Genomic DNA, 24,646 nt, shown 5'->3' on the forward strand with positions numbered 1-24,646 from the left:
AAGGGTTAGAGGTCAGTCCCATCCAAACCCTACACACTAAGACTGGGAAGGGAGTGGTTCCCAAAGAAAACCTGAAGGGCAGTTACCAAGAGAATGTGGAAAGATTCTGGACACACAATACAATAATTGCCCACCCAAAGTGCTCCACAATGTTTTCTGAATAAACATTTGTACGCGATCAAGTGTCAATTTTGGGGTATATACCTAGAAGAGATTGTTGGGTTATACAATAATTCTATACTTATCTTTCTAAGGAAATACCAAACTCTTTTCTGTAGAGGCTGCACCATTTACATTCTCATCAACAATGAATGAGTATTCCTATTTATCCACATTTTCTCCAACTTTGTTATTTTTTGTTTTTTAAATAGTAGCTGTTCTAGTGGGTGTGAAATGGTATCTCATTGTGGTTTTGATTGCATTTTCCTAATGGCTAATGATGTTAGGCATCTTTTCATGTGCTTATTGGACATTTTTATGTCTTCTTTGGAGAAATGTCTATTCAGATCCTTTGCCCTTTTTAAATTGGGTTGTTTGTTGAGTTGCAGGAATTCTTTGTATATTCTGGATATTAAATACTTATCAAATATATTTTTCCAAATATTTTCACCCATTCTGTGGGCTGTCTTTTCCTTTCTTGATAATGTCCTTTGGTGCTCAAAAACATTTCAAGTTTGGTGGAGTCCCATTTATCTACTTTTTCTTTTGTTGCTCATGCTTTTGTTGTCAAGTCTAAGAATCTATTGCCTAATAAAACATCCTGAAGATATTTCCCTAAGTTTTCTTCTAACACTTTTATAGTTCTAGCTCTTAAATTTAAGTAATTGATTCATTTTGAGTTAATTTTTGTATGTGGTATAAGGTGGGGATTCACTTTCATTCTTTTGTAGATATCCAGTTTCCCTAGCACCATTTGTTGAAAAGACTATTCTTTCCCCATTAAGTGAACTTGCCACCCATGTCAAAAACCAATTGCCCATAGATGCCTGGATTTATTTTCATACTCTTAATTCTATTCCATTGGCTTTATGTCTGTCCTTGTGCCAGTACCACACTGTGTTATTTAGTAGCTTTATAATAAGGTTTAAAATCCAGAAGTGTATCTTCCAACTTTGTTCTGTTTTAGATGATTTTGGCTATTCAGGGTTCCTTGGCATCGGGTATGTTTCCATTTATTTAGTTCTTCTTTAATTTCTTTCAGTAATTATTTGTAGTTTTCCATTTTCAAGTCCTTTATGTACTTGGTTAAATTTATTCCTGAATATTTTATTCTTTTAGTTGCTATTTTAGATGTAATTGACTTCTTGATTTCCCTATCAGATTGTTTATTACTGGTGTATAGAGACAATGCTGATTTTTTGTCTGTTTATCTTGCTTAATTCATTTATTAGGTCTAATAGCTTTCTAGACAAGTCTTTGGGATTTTCTATATATAGATTCATGGCATCTGTAAATAGGGATGGCTTTATTTCTTCCTTTCCAATTGGGAAGCTTTTTATTTCTTTTACTTGCTTAACTGGTCTGGTTAATACTTCCAGTGCAAAGTTCAATAGCAATGGTGAAAGTAGGCATCCTGTCTCTTGTTCCTGAACTGAGGGGGTACACGCTCATTCTTTCACCACTGAGTGTGTTAGATGTGGGTTATTCATATATGCCTTTTATCTTGTGCAGGAAGTTCCTTTTTATTCCTGGTTTTCTGAGTATTTTCATTAAGAAAAAGTGCTGGATTTTGTCAAATACCTACACTGTGTCAATTTATATGATCATGTTTTTCTCCCTTCATTCTATTAATGTGGTACATTACATGATTGATTTTCTAATATTGAACCACTCTTGCATTCCTGGGATAAATGCCACTTAACCATTGTTTTCATTTCCCAGTTGCTACTACAAATATCACACTGTGATGGTTTGAATGTATTATGTCCCCCAAATGCCATTATCTTTGATGTAATCTTGTGTGGGCAGATGTATCAATGTTGATTAGATTGTAATTCTTTGAGTGTTTCCGTGGAGATGCGCCCCACCCAACTGTGGGTGATGACTCTGATTGGATAATTTCCATGGAGGTGTTACCCCACCCATTCAGGGTGGGTCGAAATTAAATCACTGGAGCCATATAAATGAGCTGACAAACAGAAGGAACCCAGTGCATCTGAGAGTGACATTTTGAAGAGGAGCAACTGCCAAGAGGGACACTTTGAAGAATGCACAGAAGCTGAGAGAGTAGCTGCAGATGAGAGACAGTTTGAACACAGCTGTTGAAAGCAGACTCTTGCTCTGGAGAAGCTAAGAGAGAACAAACACCCCAAGAGCAAATAAGAGTGACATTTTGAGGAACTGCAGCCTAGAGAGGAATGTCTTGGGAGAAAGCCATTTTGAAACCAGAACTTTGGAGCAGACGCCAGCTACATGCCTTCCTAGCTAACAGAGGTTTTCCGGACACCATTGGCCATCTCTCAGTGAAGGTACCCAATTGCTGATGTGTTATGTTGGACACTTCATGGCCTTAAGACTGTAACTGTGTAACCAAATAAACCCCCTTTTATAAAAGCCGATCCATCTCTGGTGTTTTGCATTCCAGCAGCATTAGCAAACTAGAACACACAAAATGAGTTGTCATAACAGGAATTTATTGGCTCATGGTTTCCAAAGCTAAAAGTCTTGCTTCCTCCTAGCATTGGTATATTCTGACTGGCTGGCAATCTTTGGGGTTCATTGGCTTTTCCATCACATGGCAATGAATGTAGTGGTGTTTTCTCCTTTCTCTTCTGGGTTCCCTTGACTTCCAGCTTTTTACTGTTCCCACAGCTTCTCTTTCCATGTCAAATTTCCTTGTCTTATAAGGACCTCCACTTTATTAGAGTAAGGACCAACCATACTGAGTTTGGGAATACTGTTGCTAGTAACATCTTCAAAGGGCCTATTTAGAAATGGGTTCACACCCACAGGACCAGAGATTGGGACATGAACATGCCTTTTATGGGCAACATGATTCAATCGTCAACAGTCATGGTGTACAATTCTTTTAATGTGCTGTTGGATTTGATTTCCAAGTATTTTTTTTTTAAGGATTTTTGCATTTATGTTCATAAGGGATATTTTTCTGTAATTATCTTTTCTTTTTTGTGATATCTCTATGTGGCTTTCATATTCAGATGATACTGGCCTCATAGAATGAGTTAGGAGATGTTCTCTCCTTTTCAATTTTTTGGAAGAATTTGAGAAGAATTGGTGTTTAATAATTCCTTGAATGTTTGGTAAAATTCATTAGTGAACTCATCTGGTCCTGGTTTTTTTTTGTTTGTTTGTTTGTTTTTTTTTGATGAGGTTTTTGATTATTGATTCAATATCTTGTTATTTGTCTTTTGAGTTCTTTTATTTCTTCTTCAGTCAGTTTAGGTAATTTTTGTGTTTCTAAGAAATTGTCCATTTAACCAGTTTATCTAATTTGTTGGTATACAGCAATTCATAGCAACCTTTTTACTTCTGTAAGGTTGGTAGTAATTTCCCCCCTTTCATTTCTGATTTTTGATATTTATGTCCTTTATCTTTTTTCCCTGTGTCAGTCTAGCTAATGGCTTGTCAATTTTATTCATATTTCTAAAGACCAATGGTTTCATTGATTCTCTCTATTATTTTTCTATTCTCTATTTCATTAATCTCTGCTCTAATCTTTATTATTTCCTTCTTTCTGCTCACTGAGGTTTAGTATGCTTTTCTTTTTCTGGGATTAGATTACTGATTACAGGTCTTTCTTCTATTTTAATGTAAGCATTTACAGCTATGAATTTCTCTCTGAGCACTTCTTTTGCTGCATACCACATATTTTGGTATATTGTACTTTTCAATTTCATTTGTGTCAAGATATTTCCTAATTTTCTTTGTGATTTCTTCTTTGACCCATTGGTTGTTGAAGAGCGTATTGTTTAATTTCCAAATTTTAATGAATTTTCTAATTATTCCTTTGCTTTTGATTTCTAACTTAATTCCAGTGAGGTCAGAGAAGATATTTTGTATAATTTCACAATTTAAAAATGCATCAAGGATTTTCTTGTTACATAGCATATAGTTTATCCTAGAGAATTTTGTGCACTTGAGAAGAATGCGTATTTACTCTTGTTGGGCGAAGTGTTCTATATAAATCTGTTAGGTCTAGTATTTTTTAAGCTCTCTATTTCCTGATGATCTTCTGTCTAGATGTTCTATCCATTGATGAGTGTATTGAAATATACTATTAATGTAGAACCACCCATGTCTTCCTTCAAATCTTTCAATGTTTGCTTTATATATTTTGGGGCTCTGTTTTTAGGAAGATATATGTTTACAATCATTGTATCATCTTGATTAATTGACAACTTTATCAATATATAGTGTTCTTCTTTATCTCTTTTTACTGTTTTTGACTTAAAGTCTATTTTATCTGCTATTAGTATATCCACACCTGTTCTCTTTTGATTACTATTTGCATGATATATTTTTATCCCTCCTTTCACTTTTAACCTTCCTGTGTCTTTGAATTTAAGGTGAGTCTCTTGCAAGCAGCCGATAGTTGGGTCATGCATTTAAAAAATCTATTCTACCTATCTTTGCCTTTTTACTGAAGAGTTTAATCCATTTACATTTAAAGTAATTACTAATAATGCAGAACTTACTCTGCCTTTCTGCTATTTGGTTTTTATAAGTGTTATACCTTTTTGTTCCTCAATTCTTCCATTACTGGCTTCATTTGTATTTAGTTGGTCTTTTGAAACCTTTAGAATGCATTCTCACTTCCTTCTGTCTATGTATTTCAGATATTTGTGGTTACAATGAGGCTTAAATTTAACGTCATAAATCCATAACATCTCATTTGACTTGGTACCAACTTAACTTCAATAACATACATAAAATATGTTGCTATAACCCTCTGTCCCCCACCTTTATATTGTTCTTGTCACAAATTATACCTTTGTATTTTGTGTATCCAAAACAGTATGGACATTTATATTTACCAATGCAATTACTTTTACCAGAGATCATTATTTCTTCATCTACTGTCTACTGTTCTTTCCTTTCAACCTGAAGAACTTGATTTACACAGTCTTGTAGAGCCAGTCGAGTTGTGATGAACTCCCTCAGCTTTTGTTCATTTAGGAATTTCTAAATTTCTCCCTCCTTTTTGAAAGACCATTTTACCACATAATAGGATTATTGGTTGGCAATTTTTTCCTCTCAGCACTTTAAATATCTCATCTCATGATTTCCTTCCTCAATGGCTTCTGATGTGAAATCAGCACTAAATCTTAATGAGTCTTAATGATATGTTTCTTCTCACTTGCAGGTTTTAGGGTTTTCTCTTTGTCTTTGGCATTCAACAATTTAATCACAATGTGTCTCAGTGGGGGTGTCTTTGAATTTGTCCTATTTGGAGTTCATTGATCTTCTTGGTTGTATATATTTATGTCTTTCATTAATTTTGGGAAGCTTTCTGTCATTATTTCTTTGATTATTCTTTTGGCCCCTTTCTCTCTTTCCTCTCCTTCTGGGATTGCCATTATGTGTATATTGGTATATTTTATGTTGTCCCACAGGTCTCCTAGGCTTTGTTCACTTTTCTTCATTCTTTTTTGCTATTGTTCCTCAGACTGGATAGTTTCAACTGTCTTATTTTCAATTCACTGTTGTTGTTGTTATTGTTGTTTCCTTCTGCCAGTTCCAATCTGCTGTTTAAACCTTTTAGGGAATTTTTATTTCTTTTACTGTGGCTTTCAGCTCCAGCATTTCTGTTTGGTTCCTTTTTATGATTTCCATCTCTTTACTGAAATTCTCTTTTGGTTAATTTATCATTTTTGTTATTTCCTTTAGTTCCTTTTCTGAGTTTTCCTTTGAGACTATTAAGACAATCTTTTAAAAGTCTTTGTCTTGTATATCCAAAGTCTGGGCTTCCTCAGTGATAATCTCTAATGCTTTATCTTTCTTCTAATGGGCCATTGTTTCCTGTTTCTTTGCATGCCTCTTAATCTTTTGTTGTGTAGTGGATATTTTAATATTTTAACTTGTTATCTCTGGAATGTAGTCACTGAGTTGTCTGTTCCTTAAGCTTATATCCAGATGGTTTTTTAATTTTTAATTTTGAAATACTTTCAGATTTACAAGACAGTTCCAGCTAGTTTTAGAACTGAAATTTCCTTGAATTTCAGGAGTTAACAACAACAACAACAATAACAACAAAACAAAAACAAAACACCTTTCCCAGTCTTTGCAGATTGGCCTGTGTGAGTGCAATCCTTCAGAGCTGAGCCATCCTAACAACAGGTTTAAAGAACAGTCTGAGGCAAAAACTTAGAGTTTTCCTGGTCTTTCCTGAGCATGTGTCTTATGTGCTGGGCATGTGTGCACACCCTTAAAATTCTCCTCTTTACATTTATCTGAATGTTCCCTTTTCCTGTAGGTCTTTCCTCCAAGTCCTGAATGCTATATTTTATGTCTTTAAGTCATTATTCCTTTACTCTAGGCAACTGTGATTTGATTGCTTTCTTACAGTGTATTAGCTGCCCTACAAGTCACTTCTACATGCTGGGCAAGATCTGGGATGGTGGTCCTGCAACAAGTATCTTGTTTCTGTTTTTTAGTCTGCTATAAGGCAGATTGTTACAGACATTCATGTACCCTAGTATGTGCATAAGTGTTTCTCTGCTTCCTCCAGAATCAGGACCAGGGACCCACTCTGGGACCCCAAGCTGGTTCCACACCAAGATAGGATGGACTGGGGAAAGAGCCAGCAAAGGGCTAAAAAGTTTTCCTACCATTTTTAAGTTGCTGTTTTCTTTATTTGGCACTCATCTAGTTACTGCAACACTTTATCTGTTTTCTGGAGCTCTGAAAAAGATGGCTCTGCCTATTTTGGCTCGTTTAAAACTTCTATGGGGTGATGGAACTCTGAAGCATTTCAACCTGCCATCTCGGTCATATCATTCTCAAATACTATGTATGTATAATCTGTGATGTGACAACATCCATTTCAGCAAATGTAGTTCTTCTAAAGAGTTCCTTCCATTTATTTGGAAAAGATATCAGGTTCTTTAGGTAGGGGACATAAAAGATTAGGTCTCACTGTACACCCAGAGTTCAACAAATCACCTTGGCCTCAGAGACACTGGGGTCCCACAAAGTGAACTAATTAATCACAGTCCTTAATTTATAACATTATAGAGTAAGAAAATGGAGCAGGGTTTATTCCTCTCCCCTGGTTATAATTTTGACTCTTTTATTCTACACTGAGCTTTTGGATTCTGCCTACTTTGGTATTGTTGCTAGGGTTACAGGAAGCAAAGATACTAGAGCTTCTCAAGTACTGGAAGATTATCTCCAATTTTCCAGAAAAAAACATAGCTTTGCTTGACTGCCAAAAATGCTCACATACAAAGAGAGGTAAAAGATTAACATTTCCGTATTAAATCCTTTCCAGATCATCAGCTTCAAGGTGCAGTGAAAAAAAGAGACTAAAATTGTCACTGTACTGAGCTTCTGAACAATGAAATGAAATTATGGAAGCAAAGACACTGTTACAATTGCATTCAATCTGATTTACCAAAGCCAAGTACTTTCAACAGTATTGATTTCCTGCCTTCAATACAAAATATGGAGTAAAGAAAACTTTTCTAATCTAACCAAATTAATTCCAGGAGTTTCATATAATCCAATTCTAAGTTTCCTCAAGTTAGTTATGACTGAAACTTATGCTTAGATTTTTTTTTTTTTTAATATCTCGTTAAATCTAATATATTCATCTAAGGTAGGAAAGAAACAAATAAAATAAAGCTTTGTGTGAGGAATCACACTTTTGGCAGTCCAAAAAACGAAGAAGGCCATACCCAAAAGAATTTTATTTTGCAACCCTATGCCCTGTTTGGTGGAGCAAAGTGGAGGGTCTGGAGACCCAGGTTTAGGACTGGGCTCTGGTACTTACCATCTGACTTTTGGTTAAGTTGCTGAAACTCTTTAGAACTTATTTTTTATATACATACAAAAGGGGCATAATTATAATTCATAATTAGCAGATTAATTATGATAGAATGAAAATGGTATATGCATTGTGATTATTTTAATTTTTTAGAAAAATTCTCCTCTTTGATGATTTGCTGAGTACTCAAATGACCGAAAGGTCACATTTATGCAAATAAACCCATTCTTTGATGCTCCTTTCCTGAGATGATCGATCATTCTTTCATACAAAAATTACTAATAGTGTAACTTCTATGTGCTAGAGACTGTTCTAAATTCTTGAGATTAGTATCAAACAAAGATCCCTGCCCTGTGAGGCATTCCTGCCCTGTTTTCCTAGCAAAAGGAGAAGGACAATAATCAGTAGATATAATAAGTAGCTAAGTAATTATATAACACATAAGAATAACCTCCAGAATGTCCTCTTGACTCTGTTTGAAATCTCTCAGCTACTGAAACTTTATTTTGTTCCATAGCTCTTCCCCCATTTAGTCAAGAAGGCTTTCTCAATCCCTCAATGCTAGGTCCAGGTTCATCTCTGGGAGTTATGTTCCACATTGCCAGGGAGATTTTCACCCCTGGGAGTCATGTCCCACGTAGTGGGAAGAGCAGCCAGTCCGCCTGCCAAGTTGGCTTAGAGAGAGAGGCCACATCTGAGCAACCAAAGAGGTTCTCTGGGGGTGACTTTTAGGCACAATTTTAAGTACGCTTCACCTCTCCTTTGCAGTAGCAAACTTCATAAGGGCAAGCCCCAAGATGAAGGGTTCAGCCTTCTGAATTTGTAGTCCCCAGTGCTTGTAAGAATATCAGGAATTCCCCAGTTGGGGGAGTTTAATGCTTCCACACTTTTCCCCAGTCCCTCAAGGGGGCTTAAAACACACTTTTTGAGAGTGAGGAATAGGCAAGTGAGGCACATGTTAATAAAACAGCAATAATTTCCATCCTGAAGGCATTTGCAACCTGGTTGTGGACACATCTCCAATCTCTTCACTATGGTGTCAGATAGGCATGGAAAAAATATCTTTTGAATGAGTGAATGAATGAATGTATGTGCTACCTACAGACTGCTGAGAAAAGTAGTGTCAACCACAAGGTCAGATGATCTTTTTTATTTTCTAATAAGAAACATGCAAATGTAGAAATCATTTTATGACAAACACAATGTGTTGAGTCCACCACACTTTCCCAGGACACATGGGAAGGGTCCCTTGCAGTTAAATTGGGGTCTTGTGACTAATTCTTGCCAAGGGCATGTGAGCAGTAATGACGTATAGTCCAAAGTGCTTATGAGCAGGTGTGTCTTCCCTATGTCCTCTCTTCTCTTGCTAAGACAACCTTCAGAGCCACATGTTCCAGAAGGCTTAGCCATAATATGAAGGAGGATTAATCCCACACCAGTCTGTGACACGAACAAGCAATGGGTGTTTGTTGGGTGTGGTAGAATGAAGCATGTGTTCCAAAAAAAGACATGTTCTTATTCTTAACCTGTGGATGTGAACCCATTTGTAAATAGGACATTTTGAAGGTGTTATTAATAGTTAAGGTATGGCCAAATTGAATCAGGTTAGGTGTTAATCCACTAGAGACCTTATTAAGACAGGAAATTTGGATGCAGTAAGTCAGAGAAAAACACAGGAGGAAACCAAAGACACTACCAGTGTGATGGAGGACTGCCATTGCCAGCATGCTACCAACCCCAAGAGAAAGCACAGCCTTGCCCATGCTTTCATTTGGGACTTCTGGCCTCAAAAGCCATGCCAATAAATGCTTATATAGTAAGACAATCCATTGTGTGGTATTTGTCACAGTAACCTGGCAAACCAAGACATCGGATTAGGCCACTGAGCTCTGAGTTTCTGTGTGCGTGTGTGTGTGTGCATGTGTGTGTGTTTAACTTAACATAGCATTAATTATTCAGGTTAATACAGATATCAAAAGTACATTGAGGGAAGGGATAGATGAGGACTACATTTAGATATTGTAAGCAACCAACTCTAGGCAACTTTCTGAGAGAATGGAGACAGAATTTTGTTTTCCAGGAGGGTCAGCCTATGAATTGACAGAGAGAAGAAGGAAAATTGGTCCATGCATAACATTTTGAACAAGTGACATGATAAATGCATTGTTCTGGTGATTTAGTTTGTATTTAACCATAAACCAGTATTAGGAAAGACTATACAGAACAGACTGCAAAACAGGAAACTGTTCTATCTTTATCAAGGGAGGCACTGAGCCTGTACTCAATAAGTACTTGTTGAGCAAATGAATATGTTTAATTCGAATGAATGGTATCTAGAGTACAGTACATGCTCTAAAAATATTTGGTGATGGTGGATAGGCTGACTTTAGCTCACATTAAATCAGGAGCATTTATGAAATATGCCAAACAAAATATTTACAAATACTCATTCTCTCTTCTTTGCACAATTTTTTTCTTAAAGAAGATTTCTGTGTGGGGGATGACAACATAGTATTATTAGAGGGATTGAAAACAAAATATGTTGTGGCCAAAAACAATAATAAAATCCAAGATCAATTTATAAATTCACTTTGTATTCTTCCTATTATTTTATTATTATTCATTATTTTAAGAAGTCTGCCTTCATAGAAACAATAATGCTCATTAGTTAATGATAATGTTTTTGTTTTTTTTTTTAATTTCTGCATACACATTTGAATTTCTCACACCCTTGAATTTCATGGCAGAAACACGTTTGGCCAAAAATTTTATTTGCTAACAATTTGAATCAAAGTATAGAGTCTTCTTTAACAAATGAATCACTTCCAGACACTGTGGCAATTTTTAATTTCCTAAAAGATATAGGTTTATTATCTTCAAGCATAAGATACTCAAATTAGGTCAAAACAAGTGATTCATGTTAAATTTTGTCTGGTAGAGGCCCTTAAGGACCTTAATTTGTTTTAAAAAATGCCTAAGAAAGATAATCTATTTAAATGTGCTTTGAAGGAATGTGTTTTCATACTACTATCGCAGTCTACTTCAGGTTTTAGACAACACACACGTATTGGTAGATTCTGCCATAATTATTAGGCAATGCCTTAGAAAATCCTTCAAAAGACCTCTTGTGGAGTCAGAGTGCACTAATCAGGTTTTTAACTACACACATTTCAATTTTAAAGTAAAACTGAACAATCTGAACCAATGTACAGCCTCTCCAGAAAAAAAAAAGAAATTCAAATTAATTTGAGGCTTTCTATTACTAAAGAAGAATAAACTCAAAAGAAAGGTTGGGATTATTCTACAGACACTGAAGAGAAAGAGATAAATATGAAAGCTACATTTGTGGCAAATAAAAGATTCTTGGGATGGAAAAAAACAGGGAAGAGAAAGATCCTTAGGATAGGAAACAAATAAATAAATTCTTGCAACATCTGTCTGGACTGGCACTGTTACTGAGTTACTTACTCTGAGACTGCTTCAGGTAGTTTTGGTTAACTATAATATTCTTAAGAATTGTAACCATTCCTCCCTGCAAACTTAAATACATATATTTAATTTGAATGATCTGTATTTTTAAAAGAAAGTATTTGAACAAAAACAAATTATAGCCTAGCCCAAAGTGTTCAAGTTTGTTACTTCTTTTTCTCTGGGAACACAGGGGTGGATGGAGAATTTCTCAGAAAAATTGCACAAGACCCCATGCCCACTCCCCAACACCACCTCCAGGTGTCAAATCTCAATCTCAGATGTACGCAAACTCCTGCCATAAACTCTCATAGCTGTAACAGATCTTCTGGGTATGGGGAGAAAGGTGATATGTGGATATCTAGGTTGTGATAATTAATATGTTAATTTTCCCTGTTGTAGATACCAACAAATAATTTGGCTTTTGAGTCTATGTAAATTTTGAATTGTGTCATTCAGATTCACTTTTATGCCCTATAGACTTCAGTATAGGTATATTTTGCTTAGCAGAAAGCCAAAATGCAAAACTCAGATTTTAAAAAACATAAAAGGTAATCCTTTATTATCCAAATACAGGAATTTAGTTTCAAAAAGTAGGAAGCAAAGTTTTTGTCTTGGGAGGCCTGAGACCATCCAACCCAACATACTAGTACTGTCCCTATTACTAAAAATCAGGTAAAAGTAGACAAATTGTAGAGTTAGACTTCTGAGCATGGATAGGGAGTCACTACAATTCAGGGCAAGTGAGAAGAGCAGTTGTTACATTTAACGACAACCTCAGATAATGGCTTTGGCCAAGGATGCATCTTTGCAGATAAAATGAAAGTAGCTTGGAAGAATCTAACTTGTTTATTGACATTTCCCTTCATAAGAAACTCTTCAGAAATATTATCAGTCCATTCATTATCACCATCACCATCACCATCACCATCATCATGGCTCATTTATTGAGTGTTTACTTTGTGCCAGACACTAAGAGTTACTCCTGATAAACTTAGGTGGCAAGTATATCTATAATTATTTCCATTTTGCAAATGGAAAAAAGATAGGCTTCTAAGAAAATTGCCAAAGTCACCCAGGAAGCAAGCAACAGAGCAGGAATACAAGCTGTGTGGTCTGTCCCTGGAGCCCCTGCTCTTGAATGCTATAGCACGCTGCTGCCTATAAACTGATAGAATGCCCATGGCAGTAGACTCCATTACCTTCACCAGCTGTCCTAAGAGTCATTCCACTACATTGTATGCAGCATCAGATCCTGAGATGGTGTCTACGAAGGAGCCAACCAAGAAAACCATAGACACAGATACTCTGCCACACACGCAGTGGCACTGTCGTGGTACTGCAGGGTTGGTGATTTTCATATACTTGTACCCTAGGCTTGCTAGAACATGAATTCAAGTAAAGTCACAGGTGTGCATCTGGCAAAATGATATTTGTGTGTATTTTGATGGTTTGGAATATTTTTTAAATGATAGCAGCACCTTTCCTTTGACTCTTTAAGTTAATTTGATGTCTGCCTAAAATGAAGGGAAAGGATGGGCTTGTGAATGCATCAACTGAACCTGGATATAAATGACTACATCTCACATGTCAAAATCCTTGTTAAAATGTCTATAGTCACATCTTATTTCCAATTCATATCAGAACTTATTTAAGATTTAGAGGCTGCCTAAGACCTATTCTTGACCCTTTACTGTTCTCAAGTTGATTATGATGATGTTGTACACTCAATAGTGATCTCTTAAGTATTCCAAGGGTTCACATATCATGGTAGATACTTTTCATAGAGGCATTAGCATCCTGAAACTTCTTGTGTTTCTAAGAATTGACAATAGAGAGGACTTTCTTGCTTGTAGGAATAAAGCCTGTTTTAATTATGCTCTGTTTGCAGCACCTTGGGGTGCATGCATTTTAAGACACTGTAAAATAGAGTGGGATTGGATTGGTGAGGCTCTAGGGAAAGCCTTGGAGCACAGCTGTTTGGAGAAGTGACACAATAAGCTCAGAAGAGCACCCAGGCTCAGGCAGCATCAGTCTCTCCGTCTCTTACAGCCCTGCATTAAATTGTCCTATGTGATAGACAAAGAGGGAAAAGCTTAAATCGCGCTTCCCAGTTCAAAAAAAGTTTTATGTGAGTAGCTGTAATCTCTAGTCATTAACTTTAAACCAACATTGCAAAAGAGCCAGGACGCAAATGTACTTACTGAAACAGTGCAGGAATAATAGTGCTATGGCTTATTTGAAGAGCACGTTTGAATAGCAGGTATAGTTTAATTGAGACTTCTATGCAGAAAGGAAAATAAAATGATATATTTGTTTAATAATGACTTGTTGAAAAGCAGTGGACCATTGCTAAGTTGTTCTTCATTTTCTCTCTCTAATACCATTTTGTTTTCTTTAAAGAGATGCCAGATTTTTTTCTCTCTCTCTCACGAAGGAGCAGGGCTAGCCACAAAATAAGAAATGTGAAGACCATCTACTGAGTACAGAGAAAGAACTATAGCTATTTCTTGCCTTGGAGCAGGGGAAAGAATGGGATTCAAAGTCTTCATCAACTGTTGTTAATTCATAATTTTCTCTGTAATGAGACCGGAATGAGAGGATGTAGCCTGCCTAACAGCAACAGGCTTTCTGACTGATTCTGATCTCAATGGCTACCTTCCTTTCAGAGTCTTTCCAGAGTGCACACACAATAAAAAACCATCATGACCAATTGGAGAACACTCTGCTTTTAAAATTTCAAATCCTTTCCCAGATCCTTTTCATAAAACAGGAACTCAGCAGATATTTCTTACTTGGTAAGCCCAATAAGTCCTCTGTAGAATTAGGAAATCTATTAATATATTATACCAGGAACATAAAAAAGAAAAATTATGTGATCGACAGATACACAGAAGGCCTTTGATATTCATCTCACATGTGTTTCCAACCAAAAACTTATTAGAAATAACATATTTTCTTAATTTGGCAAAAGTGACTGCATTCCAAAATGGTAGCTATTTCACACTCAGTAGGGAAACACTAGAAGGATTTCCATTAATTTCAGAAACAAATCAAGGATGCTTGCTACAAGTAATTATCATTTAACCTTATCATAACAATTCTGGACAGTATAATACGATATGAAGCACAAATGATAGAAATGGGTTTTAGAATGGTAAGGAAAATTTTTATTTATAGGCAGTCTAAACATACTACACATAAACAACAAGTACAGATAATTTTCCAAACCCAAGAAAATCTACTAAAAAGCATTAGCAGATTGAAGGGGTGCCTCACTCATAAAACAGGCACCATCAAAAGTGAACTTCCCCACACTCCCTCCAGCCTATCTAGAGACAGAAATTAACCTTCATTCCTGTTATAATGGATGCAATGTCCGTGATATACCCATGGCCAAATCATTCACCTGTGCACTGGCTCTTATCCCCTTTCACCTAGTCAAGGACATTACTTTTGTATTCACTCCTTTTCTCCCACACTATCATATTTTCCATCTCCACTAGAACATCCTCATTAGTATCTAACCATTCTACAGTATGTTTAATCTTAAAAAAAACTATCCCTTGGCTGGACGTACTTCCATCTAATGCCCAAGTGCTTAGCTCCCCTTTCCAGCAAAACTCCTTAAATGAGTTATCCTTATTTACTTTTTGCAGGTCCTGACCTCTCATTCTTTCCTGAACTCAGGTCTAACAAGCTTTCACCTCTACAACTGACTGAAACACGTTTTGCCAACATTACCAATGACCACCATGTTGACCCACGTCCAGAGTCAATTCTCAGTCCTGCTCTTTCCCCGTCAATCAACAGCATCTGACTCAGTTGGCCACTTGCTCCTTCTTGAAACAATTTCTTTATTTAGGTGATATTATGTCATTTTCTCTTGGTTCTCCTCCTGTCATACTAGCTGTACTTTCTAGCTCTCCTTTGCTGAAATTTCCCCACCTCCCTATCCTGTAAATATTGGAGTGTCTTGGGGCTCAATTCTAAGACCTCTTTTCTACATGAACTTACTATCTATGCAATGTCAAATGGTCACATGGCCTTTAGTACCTTCTATATGTTGATTACTCTCAAATTTATCATATTTCATCAATTCAAAGACATGCTTTTTCACATTTTATTGCATCTAAAATGGGATGTGTCTTACAATTGATGCCACCTGTGGTGGCTTAGATTTATGTATCTCAGAAAAAACATGTTCTTAATCTTAATCCATTCCTGTGGGTAAGAACCCACTATAAATAAGACCTTCAAAGACATTATTTTTAGTTAAGGGCAGCCAACTGAATCAGGATGGGTTTTAATCCTGTTACTGGAGGCCTTATAGAGAGGGCCAGAGAGAGAAAGCCATGAGAAGCTAGAAGCCAAAAGTCAACAGAACACAAAAAAGAAAGGAGAGGACATCACCATGTGATGGAAAAACCAAGGATCGCCTGCAGCCAGCTCCAGAAAGCCTCAGTCTTTAGGGAGAAAGCATTGCCCTGATGGTGCCTCGGTTTTGGACTCCTCCTAACTTCAAAACCATGAACTGATAAATCCCTGTTGTGTATAACCATTGTATGATATTTGATTTAGCAACTAACAAACTAGTACACTATCTTACAATCCTTTTCATTAAGTTAGAATTAAGTTAGGGGTTACGAAGTACTTGCCTATACAGATGAGCATTTGGTCATAGTTGTTTATATTATCAATAATGCAGTTGAATTAGTATATAGTTGCTATTACACATGTTGGAACCACACACCAAACAATGCAACTGAATGGAGATAAATTGCCAAATATCTTGGAATAGATGAAAGATATTTCAAGTAATAAGGGTTTGGTATAATTAAACCATATGTCACACAGGACTTTCATGAACCAGTCAAACATCAATTTGTCAGAAACTTAACAGATGTGTTTAACTTTCAGCCCCATGTGGTTCAATTGAAGAAAAAAAGTAACTGTGAGTTTAAAAAAATAGCATAATGGGTGTCTGTAGCTTGGAAGAAAACCCTGGAAACAATGGTGGGCACTTATTTAAGAAATGCTGCAAATACCAATGCTTTCGATGGCCAAGGATGATAATTGTAGGGCGAATATCTTATGTTAGTTAATAGATTTTCAGATATATCTGATGTCAATCACAAGATCATAGGCTTTGAGCCTGCTTCACGGTTGGATAAGGTCTTTGGAGGCCTCTACAGGGGATAACTGTATTTTGCATATAGGAGGGATACGCACAATGTTGACAGGAAGGCAGACAATGGTAGATTATTTGCATTAATAGCCTCATAGAATGGCTTCCCTGTAACCATGCCCTGTGCCCCAAAATTTTATAGTCCCTCCCTGTCTCTGAGCTTGACCTCGTGACTTGCTCTGGTAAATGAAATGTTGACAAATGTGATGTAAGCAGAGTATTGAAAAGCACTTGTGCTTTCTGCTTGTCTTCCTACATGATTAGCTTGGTTACTTTAGTCCTCTGCCCAAGTCATTAAAACATATCTGAGTAATCTAAAGGAGAGAAAAATGGAGAGACAGACGGGAGAGTTAAAATGCCCTAGTTGTCCTATCCAACTTGTTCATCCCAGCTGCTCCAGCTAAAGCCATCTTAAATCAGTCCACATCCAGCCAAGTTCAGAAGAATGTCTGGCTGCACCCCTCCTAAATTATCTTCCAACATAAAGCTAAGTAAATGCAAAATACCTGGATTCAAATACCCTAATGGGTACCACATGTACAGTGGAACAGGCATTCTGCTTTTGGTTGCAGAGGCAGAACTGAGATCAGTGGATATAAGTTACAGAAGGCAGATTTAAATTCCAGTCAAGGGAGAATCATCTAATAAGTTGAAAGAAGGGGGATAGATGGAATCTTCTTTTCTTAAGGACTTACTATATGTCAGCCACTATACTAGGTCTTTACCTCAATTATCAAATATAAATCTTACGACTCTGTGGGATCAATATTATGCCCATTTTACAGAGGAGGAAACTAAAGCTCAGAGAAGCTAGTAATTTACCCACTGTATCAGTCAGGTTTACACCAGAGAAACAGTGTGGAGCAAGTTGCTACATGGTACATCACGGGAACACAGGCTCAGGGCACCAAAGAAATTTTCAGCAGATGACCACTTTATTACTATACAGCACAAAGGGTCCAAAAGAGCGGGGGTAGAAATCCCATTCTGGTCGGTCTCCTAGGGTGGCCAGAACTACTCAGGTTGGGGTCAGTAAAAAGCATCTTCGCACTCCCACTTCATGTCAGAGAAGAGAGACAAATCTATACTACTTGAGTGTAGTATTTATCCACCCTAGGGGCAGGGGTGGATAAATAACATCTGAGGCTGTTTGTTCCCAGTCTCTGGGTTTAAGGCCTGGTTGGACATTTTCATTGGACCTAACATCTCCCCCAGGTTGTGGAATGCAAACAGCATAATAGAAGAGGAGGCAGTGAGTGGGGGTAGGTGAGAGCTGGGAGATGGCTACTGAGCACGCATCTGTGACTTTCCCAGCAAATAGAAATGACATATATGTATGTATATGCATGCCTACCATAGATATTAAGAGATTTATTGCAAGGAATTGGCTTACATGATTGTGGGGACTAGCAAGTACTTTCAGGCATGAGCTAAAGCTGAAGTTAAGAGGCAGAATTTCTTCTTCCTCAGGGAAGCCTCAGTTCAGGCCCACCCAGATTGCTTAGGATAATCTTCTTTACTTAAAGAAGATTATTATAGAATTTAATGACATCTACAAAATACCTTCACATTAACTCCTAAATTAGTATTTGATTGAATAACTAGCTACATTGACACATAAAACTGACCACCACACCCATGGTCTATAGGTGGAAGAACTGAGTTTTGAACCCAGGTAAATCTAACACCAGAGCCAGTGCTGTCTCCAGGATCTCATCTCACCCCATACTCTAATAAGGACGTGCCTCTTAAAATTGGGTCCTCGCTATTATCATAAATATGCAAACATAAGCTCTTAACCATTTGTCAGAAATGGGGGAAGATGTTCTTATTTTCAGCAGAGACTAGACCAGCACTAATATTTATTAATTCTTTAGTTCAATGATACTAAGTTTTGTGTAGTAGAGGACCTTAGCAAGCCCACATTAGTAGAAAGACAATGATTTGTACAGGGTAATATATGAAATAGGTGCATTTATACGGTTTAATAAGGCTGCTTAAAACAGTATATTGTTAGGTTTGGAGACATTATCATTGCAACATTTTAAAAAATGTAAATCTGGTGAATCTCCGGATAAAGGGTTTATCGAATAAATGAAAACTTCAGTCTGTTTTGTTTGTATCTATATTACCACCCTTTTGAATTGATTCTGAATTAATGAGGTTTTGCAATATACAACATTTAGAGAAATAACTCTCATATTCATTTGCTGAAGTTAGTTGTTGTAGGCGGAATAAAGCCCCCCCAAATATATCCGCATCCTAATCCTGGGAACCTGTGATTCGGCAGATTATATGGGGAAGGGGACTTTGCAGATGTGATTAAGTTAAGGATCTTGAGATGGGGAGCTCATCCTGGATTATAAGGATGCAGGGAGAGTCAGAGCCAGAGGAGAAGGCAATGTGATCACATGGCAGAGACGGGAGTGATGTGCAATGAAGATGGAGGAAGGGGCCACAAGCTACGGCATGCAGGTGGCTACCAGAAGCTGCAAGGCAAGGAGTCCGATTCTCCTCGCAGATTCTCCAGAAGGAATCATTCCTGCCAATACCTTGACTGCAGCCCAGTGAAACCAACTTCAGACTTCTGACCTCCTGAACTGTAAGAGAGTAAATTTGTGTTCTTTTAAGTCACTAAATCTGTGGACATTTGCTACAGCAGCAATAGGAAACTATTACATCAATAGAGAAAAAAGTTTGCCGGTTAATTGTTCTGGGCTTAGCGGTAGTTACAGGATAATCTTTTAAGACCCTTCACAGTTCTTGATGGCTGTTCAGCTGGGGATGCCCATGTGACATAGTTTTGGCTTGTGAGATGAAAGCAGAAATTTGCTGAGTGGGCATCTAAGAATGCTTTCTTGATTAAAAGGAATGTACTAAACTAGCACACTTCTTTATCAATCTTCTCCCTTCCTTCTACCTATTACTCAGACATGATTCCTGTTGCAACCAGAGGATCAAAAGCCAACACACTAAAGATGATAGAGCAGAAAGTTAGAAAGAGCCTGGATGCCTGAGGGAAGTCAGCCCTGTACCACCTAGCTCCAGATTCCTTATTACGTGAAGAAAATTAAATTCTTATTTCTTTGCTCCAATGTTGGTCAGACATTCTGTTACTTATAACTGAAGGCATCTCTGATCAAAGATGAAAAAAAGATTTAATTCTAAGAGAAAATATTTTACCCTGGCTGTTTTAATTTTTTCTCAAAAATAAAAGTTTTGTTGTTTTTTAAATGATAAAACTAGTATGTTCCTAAAAAAAATTCAGACAATATTGAAGAGCATAAAAACAAAGGAGTCACCACTGCAACCCCACCATGAGCAACCATCACTAATTCAGTCATGCTGAGGCTACTTTAGTGGACGGCTCAGAGTAGATTCTAGGGTTAGGATGCTTGTGTTAGAATACTAGCTCCATTACTTATAAGCTCTGACCTCAGACAAATTATTTAAATAGCCCATGGGTTGGATTTCTGATCTGCAAAATGAGTGTAAAGATAGCACCAACCTTTTGATATTTATATAAAGTAATATACATAGAACATCCAGGACAGTTCTTTACACAGAGAAAACAGACATTAAATGTGGTTGTTCCAGTTTGCTAATGCTGCCATTATGCAAAATACCAGAAATGGGTTGGCTTTTATAAAAGGGGGTTTATTTGGTTACACAGTCACAGTCTTCAGGCCATAAAGTGTCCAAGGTAAGGCATCAACAATAGGGTACCTTCACTGGAGGATGGCCAATGGTGTCTGGAAAACCTCTGTTATCTGGGAAGGCACGTGGCTGGCATCTGCTTGCTCCCAGGTTGCATTTCAAAATGGCATTCTTCAAAATGTCTGCGTCAGCTTCCAACAGCCATCTTCAAAGTGTCTGTCTCAGCTGCAGCAGCAAGTTCCTTCTGTCTGTGCTCTTATATAGGGCTCTAGTAAACTAATCAAGGCCCACCCTGAATGGGCTGGGCTATACCTCCATGGAAATTATATAATCAGAGTTATCACCTACAGTTGGGTGGGTCACATCTCCATGGAAACAACCTAATCCAAGGTTCCAACCTAATCAACACTAATAGTCTGCCTCCACAAGATGGAATCAAAGATAATGGCATTTGGGGGCCATAATACAACCAAACCAGCACAGTGGTTATTGTCATCCTTCCAGACTTTTATCTGTGAGCTCCCATGCATGTATGTTCACAAACACATGTGCATGTATACACAGACACACACATATTTAAATCAAGATTGGACCTTACTGTACATGCTATATTGTAACTTCATTCTATTTAACATTATTTCAGGGGCATATTTTCATGCCAATAAATGTAAATCAGTATTTGTCATTTTTAGTGGCATGGAAATATCCTTAATTTATTTAACCATTTCTCTATTGCTGATCAATAAGATTTTTAAAGCTTTCCCCTATTCTAAATAATGCTCTGATGAACATCTTTGTAGGATATCACTTTGCAAATTTATCCTGGTAATTCCTTGGTATCATTTCTAAGAAATATAATTGTTAGGTCAAAAGATATGGACATTATAAGGCCTTTATACATAATTCATCCAGAAATGTGACAATTTGCACTCTTACCATATCATCAACACTGGAAGTTATTTTTCTGCTTAATATTGGACATCTGGTAGTTAAAAATGGTCTCTCATCATTTCAATTTCTATTGATTTGTTACCAAGGGAGACGGAATACCTTTCTGTTTATTGATCATATGTACAGTATAGTATTTTATCTTTTGTTAATTGTTTGCCCATATCTTTTGCCTATTTCCCTCTTGGGTTAGTATTCCTTTACAATTTATTTATAAGTTCTTTAAGTATATTAATCCTCTACTCATCATATAAATAGCAAATATTTCTAGTTTTAGTTATTCTCTTTCACTCTTGTTTATGGTAGAGTTCTTAATACAGAAAATTAACATTTTCATAATCAGATCTGCCATTTTTCCCTTTATAGCTTCTGACTTTTATGGTCACATTTAGAAAGTCCTTACCCAGCCCAAGGTTATAAAAGTATATAGCTTTGTATTGTTCCATCAGTTTCTTGGAAATACATATTTCGTAAACTTTAATTAATCTGTACTGTATTTTGTAAGATTTTAAAGATTTCTTACTTTAATATGAGCCTGATGATTTAGACAGATATACAAAGACTACAAACATTATTGAACAGTCCATTTCTTTAGTACTGATTGAAAATGCCAGCTTTATCATATACTAAAGTTGTCTGTTTTTAGTTACTTATAATTTTAATTTTTGTAGCTTTATACTGTATTTTACTATCTGATAGGGCAGCACCTGCCCCATTATTCCTGTCTGGCAAAATTTTGCTTGGATCTTCTCATGCATTTATTTTTTCAGACAAACTTAGAATCATTTAATCAAGTCTCTCTTCCCCCCCAAAATTCTGTTGGGACTTCAGTTGAGTTTATGTATATTACTAGACCAATCTGCAAAAAATTGACGTCTTTATAATATTGTGCTTCCTATCTAGATCATGGTCTTTATGTCCAGTTAGTTTGGGCTAGGTGTTAATGAGATAGAATGAAAATAACTTCCTTGGTTGAAGAAGAGCAAGAAGATTCTGTTGAGATGGTTTATCTATTTTGCCTGAGTGCAAGCAGGATAAGCCCTTTAATATCAGGACCATATATTATGTATTCCACTTTGCTAAAGCTGCCAGAAATGCAATATACCAGAAATGGATTGGCTTTTACAATGGGAGTTTATTAGTTCAAAAATTTACAGTTCTAAAGCCATGAAAATGTCCACATTAAGGTATCAAGAAGTAGACACCTTCTGTGAGAAAAAGGCCAATGGCATCTGGAACACCTCTGTCAGCTGGGAAGGCACATGGCTGGCATCTGCTGGTCCTTTGCTCCTGAGTTGCATTGCTTTCAGCTTCTGATTCCAGTGGCTTTCTCCTTAAGCATCTGTGGGTTCTCACTTAACTTCTCTGGGACAAACTCTGGGCTTCATTTCTTAGCTCAGCATCTCCAAATGTCTGATTTCAACGGCTGTCTCTGAAATGCCTCTGGGCAATTTCTCTCTAAGCATCTCTCTCTCTACTTTCTTCAGAATGTCTCTGCCTTTTATCTTCTCATAGGGGACACAAGTAAACTAATTAAAACCCATCTTGAATGGGCAGGGTCACATCTCAATGGAAATAATCTAATCAAAAGGCCCCACCCTCCACTGGGTGGGTCATATTTCCATGCAACAACCTAATCCAAAGATCCCATTTTTGATTGGATTGTCTGCCCCCATAAGATTGGATTAAAGAATATAGTCTTTTGTGGGGTACATAATACATACAATTTATTTTGCATGGTTTCAATAGACACAAATTTCAGTTACCCTGGTTTAGTTAAATAATATCAGTCCCCTACAACACAGTTCAAATTTCAGTTACCACAGTATATTAACTATGAAAGATTGCACAAGGTACAAACTTTGCTGCTATCTCTTCAGTTCACAAGTCACTGTGAAAATAACAGATGTGCATCATTATCAGTGACCAATCACTTCTCTTCTCTCAATGTCTATCGCTGACTGCCACTGTTTATCTGTTATTCATTTCACAGACAGGCAGCAAAATGTGTAGTTGTGTTGCTGCTGTATTTCCCAGTGATAAACCCATGCGACATTTTCCAAAAATGGATAATTGAAAGAGGGAATTGGCCAACGAAAATGAAAGCACAGCAAATAAATGGAAACGATTATACTGAAAATGAAATTTGAATTGAATATAAATGAAGTTATAGAAGAAATAGCATCTGTGGGAATGCTGATACTGCTGCTATTCAAGAGATTCTAGATGTGCAGTCAGAGGAACCCATCAAACTTATTGACATACATGACGAAGGTGGTAGCGACAAAAAGGATGAAGATGTCCCAGAGGAAGCGACACTGGCCAAAAACTTCACATTAAAGAAGTTCTCAGAGACATCTCATGAAATTGAAAGTGTGAAGGATAAAGTGTTGAAAGCTGATCCAAACTTAAAAAAAAGGAATAGGATAATCTCCCAAGGCATAGAAAAGAGGCTTGCTCTGTATCCCACATTATACAACAGAAAGATGGAGGCAGTTACTGTTCAAACTGCTCTTCATAGGTGTCATATAAAGACATAAAGAACTTTAATTCTCAATGTTTCTAATGCTTTAAATTATATATACTAAAGAAATAATACTTTTATAGTTTTTTTCACTTCCCATACATTCACAACCAATTGTAAGACAGTTTTTTAAATTTCGACAAAATTTTTTAAAGGTCACAGAACAATTATAATTTTCCATTGATTAACATAACTGCTTTGCATGATGTCAACTTACCTGGCCACTTTTATGGTGCCTTGCATGCAAGGTAGGGCTGCCTGTACTATGGAAAACAGGGAGGCAGAAAGTAGCAAGAATAACAAGCTGAATGAAAATCCTCCAGTGAAGAGCAGATGGCAGGAGAAGAGAGTGGCTATCTGATGCATTCACCTCTGTTAAAAAAAAAAAAAAAATGAGGTTGACACCATCTATTACGTGGGGACAGAGACCATTCAAGAAGATCCTTTGACATAATTATCTTATTTAAATATAATGTATTCCTTTAAGCTTTTGCTTATAAGATTAGAATGCCATCATTCTCTGATTCTAGAATTTACACCATAGATACTTCGGCATTTATTACAATGTTTTGTGCTAAGTTATATATTGCAGAATTTTTGATAATAGCAAAATATTGGGAATAACACCAATACCCATTAGTAAGGAATTTTTTTAAAAAATTCAGTTTTATTGAGGTATATTCACATACCATACAATCATCCAAAGTGTATAATCAATTGTTCACAGTACCATTATATATTTGTGCATTCATCACCACAATCAATTTTTGAACATTTTCATTATTGCAAAAAAGAATAAGAATAAAATTAAAGTAAAAAAGAACATGCAAAACATGCCATGTCCCTCTCCCATTATTCATTTACTTTTTGTCCCCATTTTTCTATTCATCTGTCCATATACTGGATAAAGGGAGTG

This window comes from Choloepus didactylus, chromosome 13, assembly GCF_015220235.1.
Source record: "Choloepus didactylus isolate mChoDid1 chromosome 13, mChoDid1.pri, whole genome shotgun sequence".
Lineage (NCBI taxonomy): Eukaryota > Metazoa > Chordata > Mammalia > Pilosa > Megalonychidae > Choloepus > Choloepus didactylus.